The following is a 9,867-nucleotide window of genomic DNA, read 5'->3' on the forward strand; positions in this document are numbered from 1 at the left end:
GACCACGTCCTGGGCTCCGTGAGGGTGAGTGGCCGGCCAGCCACTAGCCAGGCTGCCCTCCACTATAGCAGGGTGAGCTTCCTAGAGAGCGCAGATGAGAGTGAAATGACCCAGCGAGCAGAGAGACTGAGTAGCTCACTCCCCTCTGAGATCATGATGGAAGAAAAACCAGCCCAGCCGGCTAGGCTTGCAGCAACCAGAAAGTTCTCCTGGGAGGATAACTGCTGGCTAGTGGTGGGCAGCCACCACCAGGGAGGATCTGCAGAAAGCGAAGGGCTGCCCACAGGGCAGTGAGTACAGCAAGGGAAGGGTGGGCATTCCAGCCACTGGGATCCCCCATGCCATGACCATGACAGCCACGTGACCCAGCAGCACACTGGTGCTGTCACTGAGTGCAGCACACAGTTGTCCATTGGTGCCAGTGATCAACAAGAACACCTCTGTCCCCCTCTTTATAGGAGTCCCCACCAGAGCTTGCCTGCCAGGCCAGCAAGGGAGATCCAGAGCAGCCCCTCAGATGGGAACCAGCAATCAGGCCCTGTCCTTGAGTGGCCTTACCCTCAGGTCTTCATAGTGGGGCCAAATTTCTTTTATTTTTTTATTATTATTTATTTTATTTTTGCTATGAGGGATATGTGCTCGTTGGAGAGACAGAAATTCAGAAAGAGAGAAATCACCCCTGAAGGGGCATGGCCACACAGCAATCCCTTCTCCTCTAAGGATCTTGGGCATGCATGTACACATGCCCATGCCTGGTGTGTTTTAAGCCATTGGGTCTGGGACTCAAACCCAGGGTGGACCCTGTACTTCCCTTGCCAATGTGGTCATCAACGTGGGAGTGAGTCCAGAGACACACCATTATGCCATCTACTGGACCCAGGGCTAAATTCTTACATTTCTAGGTCAAGGCGTCATCTTCTTCATAACCCAAACCTCTCCTAGCCCCAAGCAGTCAAGGGCTCTGCCTCTTCCCTGCCGCCTGGGCTTGCCCTTTGGGGACCTGCCCTGGGGGGCCTTGCCTTTCTGGGACCTGCCATTCAGGTTGCTGCTGCTATTCAGTGGCAAAATCTAGGCCTTAGAGCAGGAGGGGATCCATGCTCTCCTGCAGGAGCCAGGCCCAAAGTGGAAACCCAGCATGGGTGCCAGAGTGGGCGAGGGTTCCCTTCAAAGCTGGCTGCTCTGTTCTTCTGTCCCAAGGAGATCAGAGGATGCCGCGCAGCAGCACAGGTTCCTATAAAGCACAGAGGGTTTGCTGCTCTTGTCAGCATCTGCTTTTCTCTTCCCAAATGCCCCCTCCTCCTTCTCACCCAGGCCCTGGGACCTGCAGGAAAGTAGGGGGTAGAGCAATGTGGAAAAGTGGGTGTTCTCTCTGGCAGTCCCAGGATCTGCTGAGGACAAAACCCATGAAGAAGCTAGATGCAGACTGTTTCAGGGACACTAAGGAAACTCTTCAGGGTTGTATGTGGGTGCACAAGAGAGGGAGGCGAGAAGGAGGTTTCTGATGGCAGTCTTGAGGCTTTCAAACTTTTTTAAACTAGTGCAAACATTACTGCATGAAACCTGACATGCATCTTCAAGCTACACAGTAGCTCAAGGGACAGGGGTGGAGGGGGCGGCAGCCCTCTAAACAACCCAGCCTCCGGGAATGAACCCCTGTCCATAGGGGGAACTGGGGAATGAACCCCTGTCCATAGGGGGAAATCCAAAGTTCCCTTGATGTTCCCACCTAGGCATCACCTGTATGCAAAAGCGGGAGGGGGATGTTAAGGATGGGGAAGATTTAAAGAGGGGAAAACAGGGAGGGGAAGCAACATGACCATTTTATTCCTGGGGCCCCATTCCCTCTCCGCTCAAGTGGGAGGCAGATGCTGGGAGACCTGGACCATCCTCCTGTGTCTGGCTGGGCAGTCTGGGAGAGGGGAGCTAATAGCTGGGGCACGGATACTCTTGACAGACTGTTGGAGTGGGCTCAGGGGTAATTGCTGGTGCCATTCGATGCTGACTGCTGATGCTACCTAGCTACCTAATGCTTGTATATGAACCCAGCCCAGGAGGCAGAAACAAACAAACCCCTCTTGGTTCTACACCTCGGGTGAAGAATTTCTGCACTATTTTCTCTGGCTAGGCCCGCATATCTGCATGATCCTGGACACCAACACTTGCTCAGACCCTGGCCAGCCTCTCCCTATAGCCTGTGGGGTCCATACCAGGGCATTGAAGGGTCTGGGTGAGTCATCTCGTGGCTGAGAGACTGGGACAGAGGTGGGGCCGGCAAGGACTGTGCTCCCCTCCAGGAAGAGGGCCACAAATCCCCCATGGCAGCCTGGCCTCCTCTGGCTTGAATCCTGTTGGATTTAAGAGACTTCCTGAAGCAGCTGGGGGTGGGTTAGGGTTGTGGGTAAAGCTCATCCTTTAAGGAGGGAATCCAGCCCTCCTGCCTCTTCTCCTGCACCCCTACTGCTCAGCCCTGGGGTTCTCTTCCCCTGGCCTTCAGGGAAGCAGCTCTGGGCCAGCGCCCAGAGTTCAGGACGGTCCCTGTACTTCCCTTGCCAACGGTGGGAAGGTAGGCCGTCAGTCCGTCGTAACCAGCAGCCTCCCGCAGCGACAGCCCAGAGAATGAGACCGGGTAGGGAGAAGTTGGGGGCGGGTGGGGGGTAGGGGGAGGACGGGACAGGTCGGGGACACAAGGACACGTGAGGGCTCTGGTCCTTTAAATGACCTCCAACCACGCCCTCAACCGAACTCACTCCAATAGGTGGGCGTTATAGCGCCAGCCGCCGCCAAGTGAGTGGGATGCGCAACTGCGGGAGACCCTAGCCCTTTAAGCCAGTCACACTTCCTGTGCCGTATTCACCCCAAATGGCGGGCATTTAAAAAGTCTCATGCTGAGGGCTGCAGCCCAGTGAATGGGCGCCACAGCCGCTTTCCCTTTAAGTGACTGTCGTAAGCATCCCAATAGCTGAGCATAAGACATCTCGTAGGCGGCGAATAAATGGGGATCAGAGCCTTTGGATGCTCTCCCACACCAACACTCTCCCTTCCCTGAACGAATGCACAACCTCGATCCTTTAAACAGACCCCAGTACACTCTACGGGCCATATTCCTCCTAATAGACCGGCACAACAATCACGCTGTGGCTCCGGGAACCGCTGCGCACTCCCTCCCCTTGGCGAGGACTGCCAGTACCCGCGTGGAAGCAATTGAGAACGGGCTCGTCGCCGAGCAATCAAGAAAAGGGACAAAGGCTGCCGACCCAGCGCCCTCTGCACCGCCTCCACGCGCCAGGCTCGGCCAGGACTCGGAGGCCTCTTTTCCTCCCTGGCTACGGAGGGCACCCCTGGCTTGGGGGCTCATCCCACGGGTGGTAGAATCCATCTTCAGGGACTTGCCTGTCTTCTGCTTGGACAGTACATTATGTGGCCTACATGGGCTTTCCAAACTCCCTGGCCTTGGGGGATGGGAAGGTGACCCCAAGCTGCTCAGGAGGCAGTCTGAACATGGGTTTACAGGGGTGGGTATCCCCTAAATCCATTCTGTTTTCTCATTTAAGCTTTATAAACATAGTTCAGCTGTTGAGCCTTAACTTCTCCCTTTTAGCCCCACTTTATCTTAGCCAGCATCAAAGGGGATACCAGAGCCAATTTGGTTCAACCACATTCACCCAATGAAATATTAGGCATCCCTTGAGGTAAGACCACTGTGCACGCTCCATTCCTAATTCAGACAAGGCCGTGACCATGCTCCTGGGAAAGCTCCCACGCTGTGCTTTCCATCTTTGGGCACAGAGGAAATGAACTAGTCAGGTCTCCCACTCTCCATGCTGGAGAAGCTTAGCTCTAGGTGGGAGATGGGACATGATCCCCTCGTCTCAAGCCACTGACTTTCCTGGGTTAGGACAGTTTGGTGGCTCTCTTTGTGTGCTTCACATAAACATAGGATGCCTACTGTGTGCCAGGCCTTGGAGGCAGAGCCTGGAGCACTCAGACAGCAGTGAAGAATGACAGACAAAGACAGATGACAGATGACATGCGTGTGAACGGCACCTGCCATGAGCCTGGCACTGGCCCAACTGCTTTCTCTGTGTTAAGTCATTCAATGAAACAAATACAAATCGAAGATAATTTCAGATACATGTTGTTAAGAAAACAAAACATGGTGATTTGAGCTGCTGCAGAATTGGCACAGAGAGTGTCTTGGAGGAGTGACATCTGAATTGAAACCGGCATTAGCTGCAGCCCACCATGTGTAGATTGGGGAGAGCTGCAGCAGAGGGCGCAGTCAGTGCAAAGGCCCAGGGGCTGGATCCCTGTAAGCAAGGTTGTGGAGAGGTGAGCGGGGGACTGATGCGGTTAGGCCTTGGAGCATGAAAAGGAGTTCGGATTTACTCTAAGGTCCATGGTCAATCACAAAGGGCTGGGGGCGGCATAACATTTTTATATTTTTAAAGATCACACTGGCTTCTGGCTGGAGAAGGCATAGATAGGCTAAAAAGGGAGAGCTGTTGGATGGCTGATGTCGGCTCCAGGCAAGAGCCAGTGGGGCTGTGGGGAGAGTGCAGGGTCAGCCTGGAGGGAAGAGCTGGATGCCAGGCTGGCTTTGGAGGCTGAGCTGAGCATTTTGTGGCTTTGAGCTTTGTAAGGAAGGCCCTTTGGGTATTCTAGATGCTTCTAAGCCAGCCAAGAAGGCTCATACCCTGAGCAGTGGGGACTGTCTCTCATTGGGTGAATAATCTGGAGGACCTTAGTAAAGCCCTGGACCACCACAGGAACCTGGTAAGCCAGTTTTCATGCCTCTCTCAGGGATCATTAAGCCTCACACCCTCCCTGCATCCCAGATTCATGATCTTTTTTTTTTTTTGGAGAGGTTTTTGCTATAGGGCGTATGCGCTCGCTAGAAAGACAGAGACAGAGAGACAGAAAGCAAGAAATCACCCCCCGGGGGGATGGCCATGCCACAATCCCTTCTCCTCCATTCTTCTCTGGGGATCTTGGGCACGGATGCACATGCACCTGGCATGAGTTTAAGCCACCGGGTCCAGGACTCAAACCACAGTTGACTATGTGAGAGTCCAGCGACATAGCCATTACGCTAACTGCTGTGATCTTGATTAAAGGGATTCTCTCTTTGGGAGTCCCCGAAGAAGCTCCAGGCTGCTCCACATCTTGGTCCTGCAACATTCCTTATCTTGGATGGCAGATTCCCCAGCTATCTCCCTGGACAAAGAACTCCAGCCTACAGTCATTGCTGTGTCCTGGCCCTCAACTTCCATCCCAAACCCTGGTCTGGAGGACACAGCTGGTACCCACTCTTAGCTTAGATGCCAGCACGAGGCAACTTCACTCTCATATGCACACGCTTCCAGAGGACCTGGCTTGGAACAACTGCGATGTTCAGGGGAACAACATGATCTAAAGTTCCAGTCCTTCGTACTGATGGCCTCCCCTACCACCTTCTGGAGAAGAAGCTTTATTATCGGCACATACATCTCCCCAAATGAACAGCCAGCATAGTAAAGGTTACCCAGCTGTGGCCAAGCCGGATGCCCTCAGGCATCCTAAGCAGCCCAGGAGCCTTATCCTTGGGTTGTAAGTTTTGTTTCCTCGAACTGCAGCTCAGTAAGCCATACAGCAAATCTGGCATGGAGAGTAGTCCTCTCTGCCTTTGTGATGGCTACAAGCAGCACAAGGAAATCCCAGGGCAGCATGCCTATCGGCTCTCTTTGGCAGACCAGTGGCACTGTCGGTTGGTAGCACCTAAGGCCTGGCCCCCAGCACATGACGTCATTCACCAGACTCCCTTGCCAACCCTGCCAGTAGCTGGGCACTTCCACCCACCCAGCCCACGGAACCCATGGGCAGATCCACATCTAGCATTTCCCTTCGTGTCCAAATAATCAGGACCCTTTGGGTCTATGCACCCTTGTACCTCGGCCACTCTGCAGACACCAGAGATCTAGGCCCCCAGCCTCACCAGGAGAGCGTGAGCTGGGTCTGTACCGTCTCTCAGCTGTGGCCACACCAATTTATCTCTCCCTTGGACTACAAACGGGAATGCAGGTGGTGCGCACTTGTGCATTATGCGTGTACACACGTGTGCAGGCTTAATCTCAGAATCAACAGAGAGCACAAGCCTCCAAAATGAAGCTATAAGGGACGTAACAATCTCCAAAGCACCGACTTGTCACGGAGTTGTTCTTACCTTCCCCAAGCGTAGCATGTCAGATTACTATCAAAGCCCGGAAAGCTTCTAGGAAGCCTAGATTTCAGGAAAGAAATTGATCCTGGACATTCTCAGCATAGTAAATACAATACCGAGGGTGGGGTGGAAGCGGCATTCAGCCTTCTGTAAAAAGCACAGAGCAGTCCCTTGAAGAGCTTGGCCAATTCAGCACCCAATTTGGGCCAGCCGGACCAGTTGGGCCCAAGAAGGAACCTTGATCTGACATCCAAAACTCACAGCATGGGTTCAACATCTGCAGAGCAGCCTCTCCAAGCCGGGCAGAGGCCCAGGACTGCAGGGCGGAGGAGCCTTACCCAGCCCATCTGCTTTGTCACCTTTTTAAACACAGCCTGGCAAGACAGAGCAGACAGACACGCGGCACTTTCCTCCTTGGCACTCCAGGCCCTGCGCACCCTGCCCTACACACGTGCCGTGCCGGCAGACAATAGGAGATGCAGATCTGGGGCTTGAAACCTGAAGGGGAAAAGCCAGACGTGGATGCCCAGCCCCCAGGTTGCCTCTGACCTTCCCACAAAGCCTTCAGGGTTCTTCTCAAACCCTGTCAAGTTCAAGGAACAGCAAAGCCTTGCCTAAACAAGGAAGTGGGGTAAAAACATGGCAAAGACAGACAGATGGCCACCGAGTTCATTGTACTTTGAGGGACAAGGGTTTTTCTCAGTCTGGGACCTAGATAAGCCCCAGTGCAGAAATACCGATTCCAAATGTCTCATCCCAAAGACCATGCCCATCTCCAGACCCTTACTCCCTTGAACTGGGAGCTGGACCCAGTGGAGACAATCATAGAAGCCTGCCTGTAACAGGCATCTTGAGGGGCAGACACGCAGAAGTGGTATCTCAGGTAGTTAAAAGGGCATCAAGTTAGTAAAACCCCAAGATGGCAAAAGAGAAACCTGACAGCTGCTCCAGTTAGGCCAGGTCCAGCTCAGCCCAAGCATGGGTGAGGGCATGGAAGGCCACCCTGCTCTGGAGGGACCGTCTACACTCTTAAAGCTGTTAATGACCCACCTGGTATCTGACCGAAGACAGCCCAGTTGTTTTGGGGAAAGGTGGTGCCAGGGAAGCCCAGGTTTGGCCTATGACTGGGAGGGGCCACCAGTCCTTCTTCCCCCTGACATGTCCCAAGTGCACAAGGCCCTCTTAGAGACTCAAGTCCTCCCAGTAATTCCTGAGACTATATCTTTAGGGAGTCAGTAGTGGCCTAGAGGTGGTCTGTGGGTCCGAGGCTAAGGGGAAGGGTCCTTTCACAGCCAATACTTCAGGCCACCCCTCACTCTGTGGACCCAGACAGAGCAGCCCTCTGAATCATGCTCCAGGCTAGGATGCCTGACACCAGACCTCAGATCCAGGATCCAGACGCTGCACCCCTCCCCACACACCCCTACTTCTAGACCTCAGGTTGGCTGAGCTGGGGGCACAGACCCCTCCACTTGCTCTGGTCTGTGGCAGTCAGTCCCAGCCACCCTCCCTTGCGTTGGGTTCCTTTAAGCCCCACCAAGTGAGAGGCCAAGCTGGGAGCACGGCTTTCCATCCGCGGGCCCCACCCGCGCCCCAGTCTACGCCCCGGACAGTCCCCAGGCACTTCCAGCTCCCCCGTTCAACAAGCCAGGGTGGGGCTCCCAGCGCTGTGGCTACTGTCAGAGTCCGCGAGGCAGCGCCCACTCCCCGAATCCAAAGGACTGCGGCGTGGGGCTCTCCTAACCTCGCAGCCGGCGTGAGCGGCCAGCTGGGCGCTCTGGGCCCGGCTCGGCGGCGTCCCCTACAGTTCCTTTCCTGGGTCCTTCACTGCACCCTCTTGGTCCCCACTCGTGCCCCTCCCCGGCCGCTCTCGGGCCGCCGCTCTCTTACCGTGGCGCAAGATCGGAGCTCCCGGCCCGCCGCGGGGGCTCAGCTGGCGGCGCGGGCCCGGCTGCAGGAAATGCCAGAAGACTGATCCAACCGCGTTAGGCGGAGCGAGGGAGCGGGCAGAGGGAGGAGGCAGAAGGGAGCGAGGGAGGAGGGCGCGGCGGCTGCAAAACCCGGGCGGAATCGGCCACTCTGGAACAGGCGCCGTGAGGACCCCAGTTCCAGCCAGGGCAAGACTGCGGCGTCGGGAGAGCTCAGCCTTTCCTTACTTTCCTCCCACTAGGGCACTCTGGGGCTCACTCGCACCAAGCTGTCAGAGGTCCGGCTACTCTTCTGAAATGGCCAGGTGGGTGGTGGTGAGTGGGATCAGCCTCCTGCAGTTCTTACATTTAAAGGTGCTGTGGTCACAGATGTATGAACGCCCCCAGCCCACCCTCGCCAGAATGTGGGGTTCCCCTTTCTTCTGGAGTTCAAGAAACTGTCACCATTTCTTCCCTCAGTCAAAGTAGCCCCAGAACACAAGAAGAGCCCTAGAAATCAGCCCATTGTCCTCCTCCTATACATGAGCTAAAAAGGGCCCCTTTGTCACACTCTGCATTTCTATTGTACCTCTTTCTCAGGGCTCTTTAGCTAAGAATCTGGCCCCCTTGTATTTTGTCATTTTTTTCCCTCATCTCTTTCTGCTCCCCCAAGACCTTTATAAACCCAATATCTCCTCTATAAAAGACACTTATTCTGGGACCAGCAGTTGGCCTAATGCCTATGTTGTTGGACTTCCATGTAGTCGACTGTGTTTCGAGTCCTGGACCCAGTGGCTTAAACTCACATGGAGGCATGCGCCCTATACCAAAAACCTCTCCAAAAAAAAAAAAGACACTCATTCTAATTCTTTTCAACCACCCCCCAGAGAGGAACCCAGGAGTCCTCTTGGCCCCTCTTCCGAAGGCCAGGCCGTAAAGTGGGTATGAACCCTCAGATGGCCCAGAGTGTGCCTAGAGATGCCCACCACCCTAGTTTGAGGTGCTCTGCCATCCTACTGGGTCCTTCCTCTTGCATCTGTCCTCACCCTGTTGGGTCCTTCCTCCAGCATCTGTCCTTAAGTGGACGCACCAGTTGAGAGCTGGGCTCAGTTCCTTAGGCAGCCTTGATGCAGGTAGAACGTGGGGCCTTTTCCAAACAAAACCTTAACAGGGCATGGCCGGCTTTAGGCAGAGAGCTCCAGTCTCCTCCCCATGGAGTCTGGAGCTGCTGCCAACCCGTGCCTTCCCACATTTGTGCTTTCTGTTGAGTACAGGTGTATTCGGGGAGGTCCCTAATCCTGACCACACGAATGCTGAAAGACCACCAGGCAGGCAGGGGTGTGGAGGGCAACGCTGGGATATTTCACTGCCTTGAATACTCAAGGTGAGGCCCCTTCCAGCCCCGAAGTTGGAGCAATCCCTTGTGGAGAGCATGTGCAGAAGTTCTGACCCTGACCAGCCAAATCCACCCCTACCCTCTCATGACCCCCACCCCCACCCCCACCTTTGCCTCAGCCACACCCACCCTGTTATACACCAGGGGATGCTCTCTTGGGGGCAGAGGCAGCAGTCCTGGCTGGCTTTAATCAGAGTGGGCCATGGGGTAGGGAAGTGGAATCGCTCCAAGCTTACCCCCAGACTTGGCTTGCCCAATCCCACAGTCACCTTGCACGGCCTTCGGATACAGAACTGTTCAGACAAGATGCTCAGGGCCATGGTGGCAGCCTCTGCTTCTTCAGGAGACGGTCTGCACAGTGCTGATCG

At 55.0% G+C, this 9,867-nt stretch overlaps 1 protein-coding gene across 1 annotated transcript in view; it reads right to left on the bottom strand.

Moving 5' to 3' along the window:
* The window catches only part of OSBPL5 (oxysterol binding protein like 5), a 90,384-nt gene extending 82,151 nt beyond the window's left edge, over positions 1-8,233 (bottom strand). Inside the window, exon 1 of the mRNA XM_006141090.3 lies at positions 8,087-8,233. The gene's annotated coding sequence lies outside the window, so the exon portion shown is untranslated. The remainder of the gene's footprint in view (positions 1-8,086) is intronic.
* Positions 8,234-9,867: the final 1,634 nt, after the last annotated feature.

This window comes from Tupaia chinensis, unplaced genomic scaffold, assembly GCF_000334495.1.
Source record: "Tupaia chinensis unplaced genomic scaffold, TupChi_1.0 Scaffold000047_1, whole genome shotgun sequence".
Classification (NCBI taxonomy): Eukaryota; Metazoa; Chordata; class Mammalia; order Scandentia; family Tupaiidae; genus Tupaia; species Tupaia belangeri.